Source organism: Lathamus discolor, chromosome 1, assembly GCF_037157495.1.
Source record: "Lathamus discolor isolate bLatDis1 chromosome 1, bLatDis1.hap1, whole genome shotgun sequence".
NCBI lineage: Eukaryota > Metazoa > Chordata > Aves > Psittaciformes > Psittacidae > Lathamus > Lathamus discolor.
In genome coordinates this window covers 123,908,391-123,932,348 of record NC_088884.1, presented here as the reverse complement: position 1 = coordinate 123,932,348, position 23,958 = coordinate 123,908,391, and the positions used below count along the sequence as shown (strand labels likewise).

Sequence of the window (23,958 nt, the reverse complement as noted above, 5' to 3'; positions counted from 1 at the left end):
TGGGAACAGTGCTGATAACGCTGATGCTTTCAGTTGCTGCTCGAATGTTTGGTCTGGCCAAGGACATTCTGAGCCTCATGCTCTGCCAGGGAGGAGGGGAGGCTGGGAGGAAGCAGAGACAGGACACCTGACCCAAGCTAGCCAAAGAGGTATTCCATACCACAGCACGTCATGCCCAGGATGTAACGGAGAGTTACCGGGAAGGGTTGGGACTGCAGGGTTGGAGGAGGTATCGGTCAGTGCTTGGCTGGGGGGAGTGGGGTGAGTTATTGGTCAGCTGGTGTTGAGGTGTTGTATTCTTTCCTTTTGTTATTTCCTTTAGCATTATTATTATTGCTGGTAGCAGTAGTGATTTGTGTTATACCTTAGTTACTGGGCTGTTCTTATCTCAACCCGTGGGAGTTGCATTCTTTTTGATTCTCCTCTCCATCCCTCCAGAAGCAGGGGGAGGGCAAGAAGGGGGGGAGTGAGCAAAAGAGGTTTGTGGTTGGGTTTAAACCACGACACTGGGAAAGGTGACAATCTATATCGCACAAGACGTAAAGAACACTTGAGTTGTATTAAGTATGAATATTTAATTTAGAAGTGCTAGCAAGTGATTGCTGAAATAATCATATACATGCTTACTAGTTGTAGAAAGTTAGTGCAAAATGAGTTATGTATAACTTAAAGATGGTAGGCACATTTTTCCTGAGTCATCTGTATTGACAAATGATTTCTTACATTTGTATAGCCACAGCTGGATAGTGAACAGAAGTTTAAGTGTTTGCTGAGATAAGCTGACATGTGAATCTCAGTCTTTACATATGCAATTAATTTGTTTCCTCAAATTTTCAAGGGAGAAAAAGAAAAATTGACCCCACTGAAGACTGACTGAAAAACACACATTAGGCAATCATTTGAGTTCTTTGGGAATACATAAATGATACCATGATGTTCAGATATTATTGTTCAGATGCCTAGAATTACTGATTCAGCATGTGAGGCTTTACAATAAAGAGAAGATTCATTGTCTGACCTAGAAGCTGAAGTTCCTTTAAACTGAATAGACTTTAAAAGTTCCTTTTTTACCAAGTTACACAGACACAGATGATTTGGCTTCTGGTTAGTGAATGACAGCCAAAGAATACGGTACTAAGGAACTTTAGTGTAGGGTGGAGTTAAAATATACACAATACTACTTTTGCACCACAGTGGTGCCAGCTCTGCACAAGAAGATGGCCCTAGCTGATTCTGCAGAAAGAGATAAACTTTACTGGTACTGAAATTCTGAGAAAGATGTTACAATTTTGCAGAAGTTTTATGAGTGCTTTCACCTTTTGATCCATACTTCCTAAAAATACAATGGAAACATGTCAACAACCTCAATAACATTTCAATTTTTGAATGTCTTAAGGGAAACGTTTTTAGTTATTCAAAACTAAGCACTACATAAGTTGTCAATATTGACCACTGAACATTCATATTCTATTTAAGTTTATAATAACATGTCATATTTCTAGTACTCTACATTACAATACCTAACTGTGAACAGAGATTTTTAAGACTAAATAGAAGGTAGCTTTAGAAACTGAAGTGAAAAAAATATATATAATTTTGTCAGCTTGAATGAGCAAATCTATCTCTGTGAAAAATAAACCACAAATGTCCCTGGCTCCTCAGTGAAAATAATTTGCATTTTGCAAAACAAAATAAGATACTGAAAAAGCTTTTTTCCTCCCAAGCATGCCACTAACACCACTTCAAAAGCTGTATCAAGTGTCAGTACACCACATCACTAGGCTGCTTAAAATGAGACATGGACAAGTTACCCAGGTCCTTGTGGTCTTCTCTTGTAAAAAATAACCAAAACAAAACAAAATTTTGTCTTCAAAATTTTTGAGACTGTCTGGCAGAAATATATTTGAATTATTTATCTCTTTGTTCTGCTATGAAGCCAAATATAATTTATTTAATGACTCATAAGCCATTATTTGGCCAAGTTTTCAGCTATGGAAGCAATTTCATTTCCTGGGGGTTCTATGCTACAACTAATTTAATTTAACTGTAAGGTCCCCCAGTGATAACAAGAATAAAACCTGTTCATAGCCGTTAGTGGCAGGCACTAAATGTAGGTCAGACCAGCAGCTGGGGTAGATTCCTATAACTTAATTGATATAAATGGAGCTACATTACTGAGCAGTCGCTGCTAAGTACTTGCTGGTCCCTGAAGAACTGGACCTGACAGCACTGAGAAAGTGACCAAGTTAAGCTCATACCTAATGATGTTGAATGGTTCCTGCTCTTCTACAGCTCATTAAGATATTTAGCAAATACTTGCAAATTCTCAAGCTATGTATCACTTTACAAGGAGAAGTTTGAAAAACATCACAAAACATTGAAAACACAAATGCTTAAATATCAGATTTTTAAACTTGTGTTGTTTCCCCCTTTGATACTAGATACAAAAAAAAGAAAAAAAAAAACCAACAAAGTTCATATTTCCCCTCTTCCCTCTTTTTTTTTCCTTTTTTTTTCAAAAATGTCTCCATACTTTAAGTGCACACTGTAAAGTTTCAAAACCTTTTTTCTTTTTCCTATAATTATTTTTCTAAGCTTGACAAATTTTTTAAAAGTTAGAATAAAAGGCAACATATACACAAAAGTCCCAGTTTACATACTTTTTTCCTATTCCATAGTCAAAGGAGGGAGAAAAGGGAAAACAAAGTTCAGGATATGTAGAGCTTTAAAATAAAACAAAAGAAACCCCAAACACACACACACATAAACAAACAAACAAAAAAAGCAACCAACCAAATAAAACCCAAAGCCCTTTCTTGTACATTTTACTGCAGTTTTCCATAAAAAAAAAAAAAAAAAAAAAAAAGAAAAGGAATTGAAAGCAGTATTTATCAAGGGAAAAGATATTTCCAAAAAAGGCAGTACTATTTCATGAGAAAAATGCAGTTACCTTTTTAACCAGATCTAATTTTACCTGAAGTATTCCTTTTCTATTCATATCAGGAAAAGACTCCTGAGATGCTATGAAAGTCAAGCTCATCCGGGGCCAGCAGAATTGGAAATTATGACTAGGTCAGTGTCAAAATGCAATTTCAATCTGTGAAGAAGGTGCTCTTCAGTCAAGCAGTTGATCAAACTGAGCAGGTGATGTCATCACAATTTGAATTTCAGTTCTCAGTTACTTAAACCAATGATAAGACCAAAGAAAACCACCTGATGTTTGCTCAATTGCAACAGAAAACAATCTTTTTCCTCTAGTAGTAGATAGGGCAAGAGATAACTACCTCAAGGTGCTTCAGAGGAGGTTTAGATTGGACATTAGGGGAAATTTCTTTACCAGGAGGGTGATCAGGTATTGGAACAGGCTGCCCAAGGAAGCAGTGGTATCACCATCCCTGAAAGTGTTCAAAAACTGTGTAGATGAGGCCCTCAATGACATGGTTTAATTGTGGACTTGACAGTCCTGGGGTAATGGTTGGACTTGATGATCTTAAAGGTCTTTTCCAACCTGGTTGATACTGTGATTCTGTGATCTAGCTGTAAATAAAATATCCCTTATTTTAGTTCTAAAGGCATCTTTATGACCAGATTATGTGGCTTATGACCAGATATACTCTTCCTGAATATTGAGGCACCAGCTTCAGCTGCACTACTGGCAATTAAGAAAATATTCATCTTTATGCTTGTAAACTGAACAGTCCATCTGCCAGGCACGTATTTTCCAATGCTGAAAATCATTATGCGTTTTTTATAGGAATTCAATATAGAACTTTATGTTGTGATCAGTCCACTCTGCAATTAAATATTCACAATGGGTTTTGTTCAAAAGACAGAGAACAGAATTTTGACAGTCAGATATGACACCACATACAGTTCTATCACCTGCATACCATTATAGATGTGTTATTTTCTTTGAACATTGCAAGTACCTGAGTGTGTACACACAGAAACCATACAGGTCCTACCCTAAAATCCTAGTAACTTAGACCATTTTTGCTGTAAAGAATTTCAAATTTGTCCATATTTTATGAAAGCTGTGTTGAGGAAGAAGCAACATCTGTAGTCATCAGCCAAGCCAATAATAGAATTACCAAGAAAAGAGAGAGGATGTCTTATCCTGTCAGCCTAGGCCCAAACTGAAGCAATACTAAACTCATTTTCATTGTCTCCAGAGTTCTGTTGTTAAAAATGAGAGCTGTATTAAAAGAAGATAGTGCTTTCCCTCATTTGTACAGCAGATTTAAATTCAAAACCAGTCATTGCTATAGGGCATAGAGCCATCAGCATCTCTGGAACTATTTATACAAATAGAAGAATAATAAGCTGTTTTCCTCTCTTCTGCTCAAAAAAAAAAATCCAAAAAAATCCCCAAACAAAACCAAAACAACCAACAAAACCCCCATTGCTGCTGTTGCTTGAAATGATGAGATAAATGTCTAACATGTTTTTTCCCCCTGTAACAGATGTGGGGAAAACTGTATTTTCCAAATGCATGAGTGTGAGCTACACAGGGAGACCAGGCTGTCCAAGCAGACTGTTGTAAAGGAGACTGAAGCTTTTGTCAGTGACTTACATCCACAAAGGAAAACAATAATATTCTCTACACAGAAATGTTGAGAACTTCACCAACCATTTCTAAGGATGGCAGCTAAACCCAGTGATAGAGATAGCTCCATATTTTCTGATAAAATGTTTTTGTAAATGAAAATGCCAGTTCCTTGAAAATTAACTGCCTCCCAGGAATATATGTTAATTCCAACAAAATTCCTATGAAAAGCAGACAGGTATGATCATAAATGTACCTGGTTTCCATATAGCTTGCAGATGTATTCCTCTGCAGTTCCTCTGGCAAATTGCTCAGGAATCAAAAGTCAAAAAAGCAGCTTCCAGCTTTGGGGCTCCAGAACTGCTCACCAAATAGACTCTCTAATACCACAGCTGCTCAGAAGGACTAGTGTTGAAACCCTTCCTGTACTGCTGCTGTTTTCCCAATATTGTAGAGAGCTTGTAAAAGCAGCTGAAAATTTTGCTATGGTTTCTTCTAAAGAAAATTTTGGACATTCTAATCCACCTGAAATTTCACCACCTCATTCCACAGTTCTGATTTAGACGGATTTTGTGTATATTTGAGTGTGTTTTTTATTTTTCCAGGAAACTCTGATTATGGTTCTGAAACAACCTAGAATCCTAGACAATTTTCAAAATGACTGAGTGCCTAAAATATGTCTCCATACAGTGAAAAATCCCTAATTCATAAGTGAAATGAACAAAAAAATCTCAAATGTAACTATTTTAGAAACCCCGGGGCCTGGAAGATTTCAGCTGCAGGGTCTCAGTATACTAAAGACCTCAGAGAGATATAAAAGTTGCCTCCAAAATTTGTTCATGCTTCAATGCATTATAAATGCCTCTCATTACTCAGAATAACAATATAACAGAGTTTTTCTGGCATAAATCCAGATTGAAGCTGCAATAAAAAGTCAATGTTTGCATAATACTTTGTCAATTCTTGATAAGCACATTACTTAGGGATTCTTGACACTGTGTAGGAACCTAGAAATATGAGATTAATTCAATGCACATTTTATTTTTAATCATTGTCCAACTATAAAGTTATTTTGTATATGCAATATATCATAGCTGCTTTCTGTGTAGATGATTTTGCTTCACAAAAAGTTACATAGTGCACTCTGTAGGATACCAATTGAATGTGCAACCAGACAGAAATGAAAGGATCAATATTATCATTTCCCACAGATTTATGAGGATTTAAAAGTAATAGTTCTTTCAAAACTGGAACAGACTTTAATAGCTTAGAGCTAAATGCCTACATGTTATTTGAAACCTTGCTAGTTTGAGAATATTGATCCAATATAATTTTTGTATGTGCTTTTATGAATAATGTATAAGTGCCTCTAGCAGCAGCTAGATGCTTCTGATCAAGAAAAATAAGACTGTGAAATACATTTAAAATTGATTGGATGCTGAAGTACAAAGTTAACACTAAGTGTGATATAAGCTTGGAAATGTGCAAATACAGGAAATTGTCACAAAGAGGACTCGTTTGATATGTGATGTTAAAAATGCAGTACCAAAGAGTCTAAAGATGTTGAGAATGAGGGATTTTGAGTCATGTTGTCTCTCTGCTTATTAAAGAGTTAGGGAAAATAATTCAGATACTAGTCCTGAGAGAAACTTATGATGATGTAGTGATGAGAACTGCATCTGTAGTGTTGACAGCAATACTTGCCTTCAATGAGCATACTTCATAAGATAAACCCTAAAAGACCCACAGCATTTTAAGCACTCCTTCTCCTGGTCAAAACATAGAGGCACTAATTTACCAAGCATTAAAAATGGTAATGCCTGTGCTGGCCTAGATGCTTTGAGTATGTCTGCACCATTATGGGAGATTATCTAAGCCATTTTTCTACCAGAAGTGTATCCTGCTGTTGTTCCTGTCTGGCATATGTGTTTTTCATGCAGGCTAGTTACCTCTGACTACCCCACTGACGTGGTTAGATTGTTGCGGTATGCTGTGGGGCCAAATGCTTGCTGTCAAACTGACTGCTGTGGGATTTGTTCCAGTTTAAGACCAAATGGCTGGTGAAATAAAGTTCACTGAATTCATAACTATGAAATTTTCCTAAGCATCTGATGCAACAGAAGAACTAAGCAGGATCCTGCAAGTGCTGACCTGGAAACTACTCTTCAGCTGCTGCTTGTGCCTACAGTTACTGAAATGCGGTAGCTTTGAGCTGCATTTAAACTGCCACAGTGAAGTATCAAACCCACCCAGTACGTTTCTACTATTTTTCTCCTGGACTCCACTCTAAGAGGAAATACAGAGGTATCGTGTTAAGGAAATGAGATGCTAACAAGAAGGCAATATGTACTGGTGTCCTCAATATACAGAAATTGTTAATACAGCCTCCCGAAATTCCTGGTTTTCCAGCCTCCAGAAACTTAATATGCCAGTGTGCCTATAATGTGCTAAGTCCTTTCATAACCTGACTTCATGTCTCAATGCAGCACCATGCAAAGACACATCTACTAGGGTCCCTCTCCTGCATGCACTGTGTGCCATGACTGCCAGAGACCAGAATCCTGTATTGACTCACAGTACTAGGGCCATGCCTGCACCTATAGGCTTCCTTCTAGGAGAATTTTCCAAGCAGCGAAATGAGATGACATCAGCAGAGCTGGCACAGGCAAGCTACTTAACAATGCTGGTGCGTGTCTAAAACTGAAAGCCACATACAGGGCAAGAAGGGTAAGGAATATCAGCCAGCAGTGTGGAACAGCTCAAATTTTCCAGGAAGTCCTGTCGTGTGGGACAGATGCATCTTCTCATCATACATGATGCTTTGTGCTTTGGCTAGAGGTCCACAATGACAGCATCAGCGCCTGAAAGCCAGGGTTCTCTGGGTATTTCACCACTGAACCAGAAGTTACATTTTTCCATAGTTAAAAACCACCTTCCTGCCACCCCACTCCTCAGAAAGAAGTCATAAGAAAGCTGATGGCCAAAAGCATGACAGCCCCACAAGTCTGGATCCTGAGCTGCTAAAATGAGGCTTTCAGGGACTCCTTTGGCTCTCCCACTGCCTTGCCAATCTCTGCAGGGCTCACCAGGCCCTGAAGATATACCCCCATACACATCCTTGAGCTCTGCCTGCTGAGAGCAAGTACCACTCAGTTCAGGCCCAGCTGAGGTGCATGCGGTGATCTCCACTGCTGCTGGGGGACTATAGAATAAAGAGAAAGAAAGGATATTCTTAACTTATCATATAAAATGATACTGATTTTCACTGGTTACTGTTGTCCCTTGTGAGGGAAGATACTTCAACAAGAAAACTGTTCCTCATATAACTCTTTCATTTGACTGATACCTTTCTATGAATGGCCTCCTCATACACTAATCACTTGGAAACTGAATTTACTGAGGTTTCAGATTTGATCTTACAATTACTTTGGGTGGTTTGGGGTTTTAAAGAAGAAAAAAAACAAACCAGGAAAATAATTTTTCCAGTTGCAGTGGGTCTTAAACAATCAAATTTCAAATCAAAGCCAAAACCTGTATCAACAAAGAAAATATTCAGACTGTGTAGCTACAAATGCAACTTGAATCATGAAACGTGGCATTGCAGATCCCAAATTACTGTGTTTTAACTGCAAACAACACAAGACTCATGCATGGTAGGTTTTAGCCCTGAAAGAGCTATTAAAGTCCAGTATTTAAAACTCTTACCGAAAAAACAATGTGCAGTAGAAATTCTAACAGGAGTTTAGCTAACCAATCAGCCTTTTCTACATACTCTTGTGGCTATGACCGCTGGCCAGAATCACTATTGGTCACACTCTGATTGCTAAAATGATTCTGTACTGGTGGAAGAATATGCCAATAATATGCCAGAATATGCCATAAACTGTGACAGCTTGAGTGAGACTAGAAACCATTACTATGCCAAGTCTGACGCTGAATGCACGAGTGCCATTACAAGACTAATCAACTTAAGAAACAGCAAATATTCATCTTTTAAAGGTGCAATATCACACGTATCCAACTGAATTTTAAAAATAGGTTTCATTTCAGTAGGTTTTCCACAAAGGAGAACACAGTTTGACAAGGTTAAGTTTTGTGAATGTGTATAGATAGTCACATATGCCTACCACATTTATTTGTTTCTCCTCGTGAGCGTTATCTTTTTCTATTCCACATACTTCCTTTCCTGTAATTTATTGCTTGTGTTCTGTTCCAGAAAAATGCATGTATATATGTCTCTCGGGACACTTGGTTTCTGGACTGCAAACCTCAGAACAACATATTTTATCAAATATAGTTATAGAGCAAAGAATTCTGAATGTCACAACAGGGAAGTTTACCAGGAATTTCTCATTAGCAACTTTAGCAAGATGGAGAAGAGAATATGGTTTCTATTCAGTATTTATTCTTACGTGAGCACCTTCTAATACAACTTCCCTCTACCACATACTTGGCCCAGTATTCTTGGTAGAGAAATAAGTGCATTTAGGCTGGTTTTATTTCTATGTATTATTGTATATTTTGCTGCATATTTTCAACTGAGAGAGCAGTACAAAATGAACAGCCTTTCCACTTACAACATAAAATCAGATGGTTTGGGATATTTTATTTTTAGTTGCAAGGAAACAATTAAAGTGAAACATAGACTGGCAGCTCGCTGACTGGCTTGTGTTTTGACTTCATGTTTCACAACACAGAAGATTGAAAAGGGATTACTTTTAGACTCTCAGGCAGAAGGTATAGTAATGGAGGGGTCATGTTTCAACACTGCTGTTGTGTACATCCCTCAAGAGAGACGTCCGTCCACCACCCGTAATGTTTGCTTGAACTCCGTGAACACAGCAGTATGTTATCTGCAGAATGGCTGCAGGGAAGGTCCAGAGACAGAGATGTCTATTTCCACCTTTTGCAGATCTCCCTGTGAACTGTTCACCAGCACTGGTGTCCAGGTGGGGCCACCACTCCAACAGAGCTGATTTCACAGCTTCACAGAGATTGCTGAGCAAAATAGGGCAGGACACACTAAATTTTGGCCTCTGCTTACTGTTTGAGATTAGTTTTTGCTGCTTTTGCTTTTCTGTATGGCACTATAGTGTACAACTTCAGTATGGGCTGAGGCAAGTGTTTTTACTAGCCTACTTGTTGTCCGTATTAAGAAAATTTTAAAAGCCACTTGCTGTCAGACCTACCAAGAATGGTCTGCAATGGCAGACTGACTTGTGCCACTTAGATTCAGGGCCCTTAAACATGTCCTGTTTCAGGTTTCATATTATGAACCGTGACTATTTGCACAAGTGCTCCTAATAAAATTCTACCTCCAGATTCACAATAGCAGATAATAAATTAGTAACGCAACATTTATGTTATTTTTGGGCCTTTTCTACAGAGCATTGTTCCTATAAACATAGTTGTAAGCCTTTCTTACAAACATGAGAAAGAAAACAGGCACAAGTAATTATGGAGAAACATCTGAAAAAAATGCCAAATGTTATCACAGCCCTGCATGCCTGTGTGTGGGTGAGGCTAACAAAGTGAAGCACTGCTGAAGCCATTTTGTTTCAGTTAGAAAAGAACATAGTTACTGGCTGAAAAGCTGTACAGATGGGATTCCATAATGGGAAAACCTGCACTGTCCCAATTTTCAGGGTACAGAGAGCAACAGACTTATTCGGGGGGGAGGAAAAAAATAAAAAAAAAGGAAATAATATTCTAAAAAGGAGGTTCAATGCAATATTATTTAGATGTTTTTGAATTAGAAGACAGAAAATAGTTGCTCATCCTCCCGATCTTCTAGTCATACAATTAAAGAAATACATTTCAAAGGTGCACTAAGGATTTTATTACTTTTTGGTTCTTTTGTTATTCGTTGTGTTTTCAGTCAACTATATCAACCATACAGTAAGCTTTTCTCTCAGAAGTGCTATTAATTGTGCTTGGGTTAGGAAACATGTATCAGACACTCTGGTATTTCTACAGAAATAAATACATACTGAAGTAGTACCAAGAGCATTAGAAGGGATAAACTAATAGTTTAAGCAAGCTTCTGAATGTTTTTTGAGTTTGGGTCTCTCTTTCCTCACATAATCTGTGTCAATAATATTAACTAAAAACAGATCCACAAATATTTGCCATGTAAAGCAGAAACACATGCAAGACACTTCAGAAAGCTCCGTTCAGCAATCCAATATTTGTTTTATTCAGTTCAACACCGATACACTGGGATTGGTGCCAAGGTTATGAAAGTTGCTGAATGAATCCCAAAGTGTCCTTTTCCGCTATGTTTTGAATCCTCATTAGTATAGTTCACTACAACAATAAACCTCACCTACTTCTCACCCATCTTTCTCCCAGTGGAGCAATACACACTTTACTTAAGACCTATTATCTACGCAGAAACACACCGATAATACATTCCCAGCAGAAAGTTGTTGTATCATATAAGGGACAAAATAACTAACACAAGTCATTTCAGAGGGAAACAAGATTACAAACATAGTTAGCAGATAACATATATGCTTCAAAACAGCAGCAAACCCATCACGTCAGTAGAATTGTTACCAAGAGGAGAATTTGATGCAGTGACTATAATGCCAGAAAACCCAACACTGATGTGGTTTCCCAAGTTTCAGAAAATATAGGTGAAACTGATGTTGTTAGTAGAATTAGATATAGGTGGAACCTATTTCACTAGTAGAATTGGCTATTTCTAGTAAGAAAGATTTTGGAAGCAGATTTAATCAGCACACAGACAAATCCTGCCTCTTTCACACAGGAATAAAGGTAGTAGAACTACAACAGCCCATCCTTGATGAGGTGGTGTCTATCCCAGGCTCTGCCAGTCAAGGTAGGATCTATTTTAGCCACTGGGTACACAAGAGCTGAGGAGCTGCCAAGTAGCTTATGGGCAAGGATTGCCCTCTCCCAAGTCTAGCCATCCAGAATTCCTGATGCTTTTTGAATGTTACAAGTCCTGCAATAGCAGAATAAGTTCATGCTTAATCTGCTCCAAATTTCTGCTCAAATATGTTTATTTGGATGTTACAAATAAGAATGTTTCATTCACCCTAGTGTGTTCCTGTGTTATCATCACTTCTATTACTATGATATAAAAAAATAATTGACCTGTTGCTATAAAAAATATCATGTGTTTTGTCACATCATATGACATAAATCTGTCATAAAACAAATACACTGCAAAACCTGCTTTCTTTATAATAAAGAGAAACTCCACCCTTAGCCATTCCCAACTTGCATTTACAATTTTTTAGCTCTTTCCTTTGAGAACATAGGAGCTCCGGTACTCTCATGCCCCTTGTGAGTTCACCATCCAATTACCTATCATCACCAACAGTGATTCACACCCTAAGTTAGATTTAGTAGTCTGAAAATTCACTTTCAGCAATGTTCCAATGAAACAGGTCAAAGGAACACGTCACTGGTAACTCTTAGAGCACAGATGTTTAACAGAGACAAGTTTAAATTTCATTCTGGCAATAGTTTAGCCTTTGAACTCACAAAAAACTTAGCCTGCTTAGCCACAGGGTATCTACGACAAATTCATTTTTATCAGTTTGTTTGAGTCAATAATATTTAAACTAGGAGCATTGTTATTTTAAAACAGCAAAAAATTTCTTTATAAAAGTAATGTAAAAAATTAGTATTTTAGTCTCTGTGGAATATTCTATTGAGCAAATCAGGCAGGGATGGAAGAATGCAGTGATTTTTGTCTTCAAAATGTTTAATATTAGTACCCTTCCATACCTCTGTTTTAGTACAAGAATTAAGTACCTGCTTATGTTTCTCAGATGAAGAATGAGGCAGAAATACGTCTTAGTCAAAAGACTGATATGAAGTTGAAGATTAGAACACAAAATGAAGTATAAATATAATTCAAACTGAATATTTATACTATGAAAATACTGTAAGTCCAAAGTGTTGAAGACAACCCTATAAAGCTATAGGAATTGCACTACTCTAATATGCAATCTTCTACATCCTTCTCGATCCTACCATTGTAAACTCATTATAATACCTACCATCTTTAATTTGTGATGAGGAACAGAGCTGGGTTTTGAGAGACTTACATCTTATGCCAGAGGATCACACACCAACGATTATGCCGGGTCACGATTCCCACCCATCAATTGCAGTCCTCACTGAAATATTGCAGAGCTAAATCAATTATTGCTTTTGAAGAGTATTGAGTTTTTATGTGGAACTGTTATTATGAGTAAGAGATGCAGCTTCAAGGACTGAGAGCAGTTAATGAAAAAAGAGAGGCCAAAAATGAGGGAAAAGAGTTTTCTTTCTAGAGGAGCATTTAGTCCACAAATAATTTGGATAGGACTAGGCTTTACAAATACTGACCTCTTCAGTAAACCCAAATAAAAAGCAAAGGATCCTTTTACACTTTTAAAAGTTCAAGTTACTCTATGCATGTTTAAAAAGTCTGGTTTGCATAACACAATATGTCTGCCATTACTTTTCTTTCTTCAGTTAAAAACATGTTATTATGTAATTTACATGAGATTAAAAAGAATACCACTTTGTTTGAAAGGACTTATTTCATACATGATTAGAAAGAATTTTCTTATACGTTGTGGGAAAAGTAGAGGACTTAGAGCTTGCTATAAAGAAATTACCTTTGAATGGTTTTAATTTTCTCTTTAAACTCCACTACATGAAAAATTACTATCAGTTCCAATGGAAATTGCACATGTGTAAGAATGTAAAATCAGTTTCCCAGTCTACTCTTTGTTTTTTTAATATATAGTTTTTTTCTGAGGGCACAGAAAAGAAAACATTGAATGTATTTACTAAGCTGATCCAGGCTTGGATGATCATTCTTTCTATGTTGTCATGAATATACAGGAAAACATATTAACATGATTCACCTTCCAAAAAATTTTGGGAGAAGATGAAGGGCAGCATAAAACTTTTTTATCTAGCAACATCATCTATGGAAAAGGTACACTATTCATTATTAACTCTAGTTTGAATTGAAGCAGTTAGAATAGTAATCTGGAAGGTAAAACGTTCTTAGAAAATAAAAATCAGATTCTGAAAAATGACTGAATAGTAAAGAAATACTAATAGAAAAACAGCAATGTTGTATTACTCTAAATTTGGAAATTGAAACACCTTCCTCACATGCTTGTATTCGGAGATCTACTCTGGCCTACATACTGCCTAACAAGTTATAGGAGATATATCTCACATTTTACCTTGTGAATGGCTCCGAAGTTCCTTTGTGATTTCTGGCAAAAAAACCTGAAACATCTGTTTGACAAAACTGAAGTAGTTTCAATATTTCTTATTTGGCTTTTATTGTAGTCCAGAACTCTCCACTGATAACTTAGAAATATTTTCTAACATCCTGGAAGGGCATTATTTAGTTTAGAGGATTGGAGGAAAAGGAGGTGAAGAAGGCATGTTTGGCAAGTAAGGTTTGGGTGGTTTGTGGGTAAGATATGGTGAGAATATAAACATATAGCCAGTGGCAAATAAGCTAATTGATGACTTAGGTGGCCTCAGAATAACCAGGCACAAAATTAGAGCCTGATTTTTCACATGGTATCTCAGACTCTGGATTTTTGTCATAAGATACAGTGATTTTCCAGGAAGAAATCCTACAGGCTTGACAGAAGGATATTAGATATAGTGTTGCTGAAGATGGAAGATTTTTGCTTTCATGTATAAGTTTTCAACAGGAGATGTATTTCATTCTGCTATTTATAGCAGTAAACATAATATTGCTTTTCAGTATTTTGACTGAAACTCGATCGGGTTTGCTGCAAGTATTATAGTAATAAGAGATGGAAGTTAGATATTTTCCTGAATTTCACTCTTTTTGCAGGTTAACTACGCAAGATGAAACACAGAGGCCTCATGGTAGTAGCTAATTTCTGATCAGTACTAATTTAACATGTATCTTATTTCACAGGATGTTAATGTAAACCTGAAGGTGCAATTATACCCTTTAATATATTTTTCTTAAAACTAGATACTATTTAAACAAAGAAATATTAAACATCAAAAATAGATTAAACTGAACTGTTAAAGAGTATTAAGAAAAAATACCAGAAAGCCAACAGTTCTGATTCAGGCAAAATTAATTTCTATGGCCGCCAACCAATAAAAACTCCTTGGACTGTATAGTTTTATGAGTATTCTGTATTCAGAAGAATAATTCTGCTGCTTCTCTGCAGCCCAGATCCTAATTGCTGCACATTACCACTTTTCCCAACAGGAACACTATGATGCCTTCAATACGGAAATCAAACTCTTGGAAGTTTCACATTTCATTGTTGCTTTGTAGTGTGGTTTCAAATCCCATCGCATGAAAGGCAAAACTATAAATATTAAAATGGAGCAATAAAATATTTTTATATCTTCCCTTACAGTACTGGGAGGCAATTAAAGTGCTGAACTTTACTGGGGTCAAGGAAAATTTACACCACACAGAAACTTGCAAGACCTGCTCCCGGTTTTCTATACATATGGTGGTTAACTACGCCATGTGTAGTAGGCAATGGAAATTAGCTAAACATATCACAATATCATTAAATATATATAATGATATACAAGAAGAAAAACAGTAAAACCAACAACTCTAAAAAAATACTTGTCCGTATGTGAATAAATTATCTACTCATTGACCTAGTTAAAATCTAGTTAGGAAATTCACTCATATCCAAAGGGAAAAACACAAAAATTAGGACTTTGGAAATATAATCGAAAGACTTTTTGGTTCAATGACATCTTTTCATCTTGGATTTCTTACTAATATTAATCTTACGTGTGAATTGTCCCCATTTATATGGAAAAATTAGATACAGGCACACTAAATACAGTAAACACAGCCACAAGTGTCCAAGCTATGTTTGAAATCTCTCAAGAGGGAACACAGAAAGGCTTGTTTTCTCAGTTAAAATGTGCTAGGGACTCATTCTTTGAAGTTACTACCAGTACTTCAGTTGATTGTTTCCCCATATTCTGAGGGATTAGAAACTAGGATATACAGATTCCTACAGCTGTCACAGAAAACAAGGAAAAAAAGAATGTAAAACTTTTCTTTTTCAAAGCAGAAGAGAAGATCTTCTAGGCCTTCCAAAAAAAAAAAAAAAAAGAAACTAGTTTGGCTGAGCATGGTGCGAGAACATATTACAGAGTCTAAATGCGTGACAATGATATTTACACCTTATCTTAATTGGAGAACTATAATTTCTTCATGAAGATATTTTACTTCCTCAGAAAAATAAAATCAGATTAAAACCTGTAGACTCAGAAAAAAAAAGTATTCTAGCAGTTTAGAAGGATTAAACTGTGATTACTTATGTGAGTAACTTAGAGAGGGCTGATCCTTCTAACATAGTGAACAGCAAAATAGTCAGAAAGGAGGAACCTAACATGTCTAACCTAACAGATAAAAACTACACAATAAGAATGATTATACCTATTGAACAGTAACTCTGGGTCACTTCAGTTAACATACATTAGCTGAAAGTTTGACAAAGTGTGAATAATGTATGCTAAAACTACACTAAGAAAACAGAACTTTGTTACTGTAAACTGTGTTTCTTTCTAATTTTGTTGTGCTTCTTATAATTTTGCCTCTCCCCAAAAGACTGAGTGCTATAATTCTGATTTTTGCAAATAAAATCTATAAGGAAAATAGTCTTTAATATAAACATCTGAATATAATATTTAATAATGTGCTTATGAAATTTAACATCATTATTTGAAAATACTGATCAAAATGTAACTTGATTTTTTTGAGGTGTTTAGTAAAGAAAGAATTTGCTTAGAATAGGCCATAGTTTGGAAACCTGTAGCTTGAATGAAAAAATAATAAATACCAATTTGGGATCACTTACACCTCCTCTGTTGAAACATCTTTTGTAGGTAAGAAACAGAAACAGAAATTTAAGATGAATACCAGAGTGTTAGAGGACAGTTTATGCAAATCATATAACAGACTCGAATTCAGATGTCAGTGATACAGATTAGAAAGAAAGTGGGCTGGTTAGATAAACAGATAATTTAAATTCAGAATGAGATTAAATCTTTTCAATTTATATTAGTAAGGGAATTATTTATCTTGGCAGAAAGCTGACAAAAGTTTCTGTAGCAGCAATACAGATAAATTGAAGTGGCTCCAGTTGCAAGGGAAAAAATTACTGAAAATCTTGAACCTGTTCAGTTGAAGGCAAAAATATCACTAAATGGCATCAGAACTTCACACCAAGGTCATAAAATGAGAAGAAATATCATTATCTAGAGCAGACCAATTCTGGTATGCCATTCACTTTCCAACAACAGGGCTCATTCCCCAGTTAAAACCCAAGCGCTCAGAGCTGAGTAGGAATTAAAGACATTGGAGATGAGAACTTCAATATCACTTCAGGATTGTTTAATTCTCAGCTACCGCACAGACCCTGGAATCCTTGCCAAAAGCCCAGGTTACTAATGGAAAGCTGGAGAGGAATCAGAGGTCTGACAACGCCATGGGGCAACGCTCAGGCTCTAACTACTGTCTTCAAGCTTGACAAGATGCAAAAGAAAACACCATGTTTTAAATTCCATCACTCCTTCAGATTGGAAGAAGGTGTAAGAGAATTATTCCAAAAGAAATCTCCTTGTGATAGTATTTGTGTGGGAAAGTAGTAGTTGCCATGAGTCAAGGGCTGAGTAAATGGTGGACTTATATTAATTCAGGCCTTGAACTAAAGAATACTGTGTGGGAAATGTGGTCAGGCTGAAACCAAGTCAATATTTTTTCAAGTTCATTTTAAAAAATTGAAAAGCAGAATCTGTCTTCCATGAATCCAATATTATGTATAGACTTCAAATCCCTTTTTATTTGCTATGATTTGTGTTCATTTTAAAAGAAAAATGTACTTTCAAAACAAATAAATGAATGACCCTAAGTCAGAATAAAGCACAAAGGCTTTACTGGAACTGCATATTTTTGTGGGATAGTGTTTTAATATCCTTATTCATTAGCCACACTCCTTAACTGAGGGAGCTTTGAACTGAATTTACATGCATTCTTGAATCTTTCAATACCTCCTTTCTTTTACACATTCAGATACATCACAGCACTAAACAGATACTTTGAGAAACCAGGTCTACTGGGGGCTCATGAGGTCCATCTCCCAGAGAAAGGGAAAGCATCTTCAGTCATAAACTTGCCAAGTTGGTGAAGAGAGCTTTAAACTAAAGTTTCTAGGATGAGAAACCTCAGTCCATCCCACACCTACCAGTCTGATGCCAGTGCCAGTGAGAAATGCCCAGGGCCTTGAAAGGTGTGGCAGGCAAACAGGAGGACACCTGAAGCACAAAGGTATTCCAGACACCCCAAGCCAGTAAGCTGGATTCACTGGGAAAAAAAAAAGAAAAAAAAAAAAGGCAGATAGTAAGGGAAATAAAGACAAGGAGCTAGAGAAATGTGCACGCCTACAGGGCTATGATCTTATTGGCCCCTCAGAGATGTGGGGGACTCCTATAACTGGAGTGTTGGAATAGAAGGATATGGGCTATTCAGGAAGGATAGGAGGCGGAAGATGAGGAGGGGGTGTTACCCTCTATGTCAGTGACCAGAAAGACCAACCAGATGAGGTCTTTTTATAGACAGATAGGTGCAACCTCATGTTAAGAAGCCTTGGTCTTCATGCGGGACCTCAACCACTCTGATATGTGTTAGAGGGACAGCACAGGAGGCCATAAGCAACCCAGGAAGTTCCTGGAATGCATTGGTGATAACTTTCTTCTGCAAATGACAGAGGAGCCAATAAAGAGAGGTGCTATTCTGGATTTTGTTCTCACAAAGAGGGAGAGGCTGGTAGGGAACGTGAAGCTCAAGGGCAGCATTAGCTACAGTGACTATGAAATGCTGGAGTTCAAGATCCTTAGGCTGGTAAGGAGGGTGCACAGTAAACTCACTACCATGGATGTCAGAAAAGCAGACTTTGGCCTCTTCAGGGATCTGCTTGGTAGAGTATCATGGGATAAAGCCCTGGAGGGAAGAGGGGCCCAAGAAAGCTGGTTAATATTCATGGATCATCTTCTCCAAGCTGAGGAGCAATGCATTGCAAGATAGTCAGGCAAAAACACCAGGAGGCCTGCATGGATGAATAAGGAGCTCCTGGACAATCTCCGACACAAAAAGGAAGCCTACAGAAGGTAGGAGCAAGGACAAGTAGCCCGGGAGGAATACAGAGACATTGCCTGAGCAGCCAGGGATCAGGAAGGAAAGCTAAAGCCCTGATAGAATTAAATCTGGCCAGGGACATCGAGAGCAACAAGAAAAGCTTCTACTGGTACAGGGGATAAAAGGAAGACAAGGGAAAATGTAGGCCCTATCCAGAATGAAGTGGGAGAGCTAGTTACCCAGGATATGGAGAAAACTGAGATACTCAATGACTTTTTTGTCTCAGTCTTCACTGGCAAGTGCTCAGTCATGCTGCCTCACAAAAGGCAGGGACAGGTACTGGGGGAATGAAGAACTATCTGCTGTAGGAGGAGATAGGGTTTGAGACAATCTAAGGAACCTAAAGGTGCACAAGTCCAAGAGCCCTGATGAGCAGCATTCTGATGAGAAGCAGGTCCTGAGGGGAGTGGAGTATAAAGTAGCTAAGCCATTATCAATTGTATTTTAAATGCTCTGCCAGTCTGGTGAAGTTCCCGCTGTTTGGAAAATGAGAAATATAACTCCCATTTGAAAAAAAAGGAAAAAAGGAAGACCTGGAGAACTACCGGCTGGGCGGTCTCATTGTGGTGCCTGGCAAGGATCATGGAGTAGATCCTCCTATAAACTATGCTAAGGCACACGGACAGTAAAGAGGTAATTGGTGATAGGCAGACAACATGGCTTCACTAAGGGCAAATTGTACCTGTAAATTCCAAAGAAGGAATTCAGCTAGAAAGTGAGAAAGATTTTACTGGAAACCCCTTTCTGATCTGCCAGTTTAAGACTGACAGCTGTCTAATAGAGATAGGCTAGATGGAAATCATAACTACACTGAGGTCAACAGTAAAACTCTTTTGACTTTAATGAGGCCAGAATGATACCTATGCCCTCTAGCACAGACTTCATTATACATTTTCCTGTGACATTATCATAGCATTGCAGAGGCATTAGTTACAACAGGGTATGGCAGAATACAAACTATAAATTAATGTAATCCAACGCTTCATTGCCTACAGTAACTGACTTGAGTTTTTCCCAAAGCAGAGTTTTTATCCTGAAAACAAACATTAACTTCTGACCTTTATAATTAATCAGCCTTTAAAACTCTGGTAGTACAAGGCATCCTTAAGAAAATATATTTCTTTCATCTCTGTGTGGTGGTGTTACTTAGCTTTTCCTGAGCAAATTAGCAACTTCTGACTCACTCATATTTATGAGAAAGACTCTGAGTAGGCAACTTCTAGCACTGGTTCTCAGCATTATATTTCCTTCTCTACTGAAAATAAGGAAGTATATTACGTAAGAAAACAACAAAAGATGAATAAGTTATTGCCCTTTTGGGTAGTCTGGGATATTTACAAATCTACATCCTTGCTGACGCAGTAAAAATACAAACTAGTAGTCTTGAGAGACTTACTGTCCCGAGGGCAGCACTGCTTTTAACTTTGTTTTTGTTATTTATCTAGTCATGGGAGAATTGCAGACTGGAAGAACTCAATTTGGTTACTCCATTTTCCGTCCATACAGGAGCAGATAACATGTACAGTGAAATATTTGCTTCCTTTTTTTGGAGGCCTATTAACTGTTATGTGTGTAACAGCGGAACTGAAAAGATTTAGACATCATTTTGTTTCCTGCAATTGCTTCTGCTTATTAGGAAGAATATTATCCCTGTTTTTGTACTGGAGGAACACTTATTCCCAGACAGGGAAGAGCTCTAGGTAGTGCTCAGCATCTCCTTTGGCTGCAGAGTTCTCATAGCGGAGGGTTTCCTCCTTCTGCCAGAAATGCCATGTCACAAGACTGGTTAGTATTTTGCAAATAGTTAGCTTCAGGAAGTACGTAATCATGGCAGAATCTGAGATTTTATTTAAAACAAAACAAAGCAAAAATAACCACACGCCCAACCCTTGCCAATCTGAGACCTCACACTTCAAGAGAATTTTCTAGAAGCCAAGAAACCTAACAAAAAAACAGGAGACAATAAAGAGACTATAATATTTCTGTAGCAAAGGTCTGATTTTTAAGCAAATTGGGTTATTCTGGAAGGGCTGTGGCAAACTGGGTTTACCTGCTTCAGTCAACAATGCAGTCTTCTTCAACATTAAATAGAATATTGTCACCAACCCTTCTGCATTAATATCGGCAAAATCAAAATCCGTCTTCCTTGTAAACTCACAGAAAGACAACTGCTACTGACAATTCAAAACCCTGCCTTCCTGGCCACTTCCACCACTATTCTCAAACCATCTCTCCATATCTGAGACTGTTCATCTAAGCCACGGTTATAATGCAAATGTGAGATGAAAATGTCAGTGTGAGTCATGCATATGCTTTAAAGTGTTGGTAGAGTTTTATATGAGAAATGTACAAGTGTTTGCCTTGTACATATTTTAGAAATTCTGCAAAGGGTGAAAAGCTGTCATAATGCTAGCAACAATAATTTTAGTTTTGTTCATTTCAATGATATCAGTTTTCATCTGAAAGACTGAGACTCCGGTGTTTGTCTGCTTTTATATACTTTAGATTAGAATTTCATTTTTAACTTCACATCTGTGGATTGCATAAAACACTCATTAACTTACTCCTTTACTAAAATAAAATTATAGAGAATCCTGGATAAAAGAACACAGGCCCTTTCCCTTTAGAATTGGCAGCTCCCAATTATTTTTGAACAAAACCAAATGTTGAGCAAAATGCTTTCCCAAACAACTGAATTTCCCTGACTGGCTCTATACCAATGAAATAACAATGACCTTTTCTGTTTAGTAGGCAGTTATAATGTAGAACTACCTGAAATAAGGAGAAATTCTTATTATTCTTAACACATCACAGACACAATGCTAATGTTTTATTACTGTGTTCCAAAAGCACACAAAGCAAATGCACAGCTTTTGCAGCCAGCAGCACAGCTCACTCCTGTCCTACTGCCCCAGAAGTCACAAAGACATTTTCCATGCTATTACTGAGCACCGTGATTTTACTAAATCTGAATTTGCTGTTATGAAGCAGTAGTGATAAGGCAAAACTTCAAATTCTAGTAATGGTTTTAATTTCCTTCAAAGTATAAAGTATTCAGATCACTAAGAATACAATGGCTGTTCACAAACTTGCCTTTAGAGGAAATATTCCTAGCTTTAACATTAGAAATTTATTCACATCTGAATAAGATCATCTGATATTTCAGAGACACCTCTGACAACACCTGTTATTATAGAGTTACTGTGTGTAATTCAAAGAAGGGCTGATCCAGTGAAGAAAACACAAAAAAAAAACAAACCAACAAAATCAACCCCAAAACCTCAAGCCTGGTATTTATATCAATGGAAGATGAATGAATGGGGGTCCCATTTGACCATGCTATATAAACTGTGTTCAAAATTTTTACTCAGCAAATTTCTCATTAGTAAAAGTACAACCTAAAAATAACAGATGGTACATCTGAGAAATTTTGTGCTCTCCAGTTAATCCATACTTCCAGTAATACCCGGGAAGATACATTCAAACATATCATGTAACCTACTTTTTATTGATACATTTTAAAGGAAAATAAAATATTTTCTCTATATTTATCATGTTTTGCAGCTACAGTACTTTTGATGTCCAACTTACTGGAAAAAGTGAACACTGCTGGAAACAAAAAATAAAAAAACCACAACCAAAAAAAACTTTCATGGGTTTGAAATGCCAGGGTGGAAATATCACTTCTGAGCTTTTCCTGTCCAAATAGATTAAATACTAATATTGAAAAATTTAGTGACAGATTTTTCACCATCAAGAGTACCAAAAAAAAAACCCCAACCAAACAACAACAAAAAATCTTTGGCTTGTAATTTCTTTCCGTTGATTTTAACTCCCTCTTTCTAAAGTTGTTTCTATTCACCCTTTATACTAAGATTCGGATCTCATGTTTATTGCTCTGAACTAAACAGGGAATCCATATAGACCCTTATTTACAGCTCAGGCACAGTCAGCATATGATCAAAGTGTCTGGCCCTGTAAAATGTTTTTTATATAGTACATGGGGGGTGTGGTAAGACTAAATGCAGATCATGCATAAGTTTTCTTCTGAATGCAAGAATAAATATGAGAGAAGTATTGGAAAGAATCAGGTTACAAGATATTAAGAATTAATGAAATATATTAATGGAAAGACAAACAGCCATTAGGACACATATTCTAAATTTATTTTATATTGCCTCATTTTACTATACCTACAACGCAAAATGGGTAGAAGATTTTAGCATCAGACCTTGTTATATAGGCTATCAAGTCAAAAATATGTTGAGCAATCTAACCACAAAAATGTTAAGTGGAGAAGACTGGCTTGTGAAATTATGACAATGAACAAATTGCCAAAATATGCAAAGTATAACACATCAGTTGAGTTAATGCACATACAGTAGTTCCAAAGATGCTTTCAATTGTTTCATTTATTAATTTACTAAAGTGTTTGCAAATATTGCACTTTTCTCTCCAGTTATTTACACTGTTTTAAATTATGCCACTTTATTTTTGCCAAGAAATATCACAACTCACTCATGTTCAGAGGATTAATATGATAATGAATAGTTCTATAATATTATAGAATATTGTTTCTTCTACTGTGTCATTCTTCATGAAGGTGTACAGACCTTATTTTCCTTATCAGTCACCTATCTGTATCTACAAATACTCTCATGTTTGACCATTACCTTTACTTCTTTAAAGTATTTCTTCAGTATTTTTCTGCTTTTGTGGTATTCAGAACCAAATGTATTCACATAGCTATTATCATACCTAATTATACAGGAATTAATATCACCTCATTCTTGAAGCCAAATAAATCTTATCACAGGTCAAGGTTCAGAACTTATATGGATGTTAAGCTCTATGTTATATCATAAATTTTTTTTTTCCACTAGAAATATTTTTGTTGAATTTAATTTTCCCAGGTTAGCTCCACCACTTCTATACTACAAACAAATTGTTACATTTCCTAGATCTCACTGTATAACTAACTCTCTAGTATTCCAGGTTGTTTGCCTGTAAAAGCATCTAATTTTCTTACTGCTTCAGTATGAAAACTACTGTCCAGAAGATTACCAATTTCACTGACTGTGCAGCAATAAATAAGCCCTCAGCAACATTGTAGATTTATAGGTCATGTCAGCTTGTAGATAGAGTCAATAAACTTCAACCACAAGATTTCTAGTTTATAAATTATTTGAGTCTCTTGTTA

The 23,958-nt window shown here is 36.8% G+C and overlaps 1 long non-coding RNA gene across 5 annotated transcripts in view; it reads right to left on the bottom strand.

Annotated features, from left to right (window-relative positions):
* LOC136007344 (uncharacterized) overlaps window positions 1–23,958 on the bottom strand; it is a 97,540-nt gene that overhangs the window by 27,706 nt on the left and 45,876 nt on the right. For 3 of the 5 annotated variants that reach the window (XR_010609641.1, XR_010609640.1, XR_010609638.1), the window contains exon 1: window positions 2,951–3,107. The exons of 1 other annotated variant lie outside the window; for it this stretch is intronic. This is a non-coding gene — a long non-coding RNA (uncharacterized LOC136007344). Of the gene's footprint in view, window positions 1–2,950; window positions 3,108–23,958 lie in introns of those variants that run through there. One more of the 5 variants, XR_010609639.1, reaches the window with a different exon arrangement.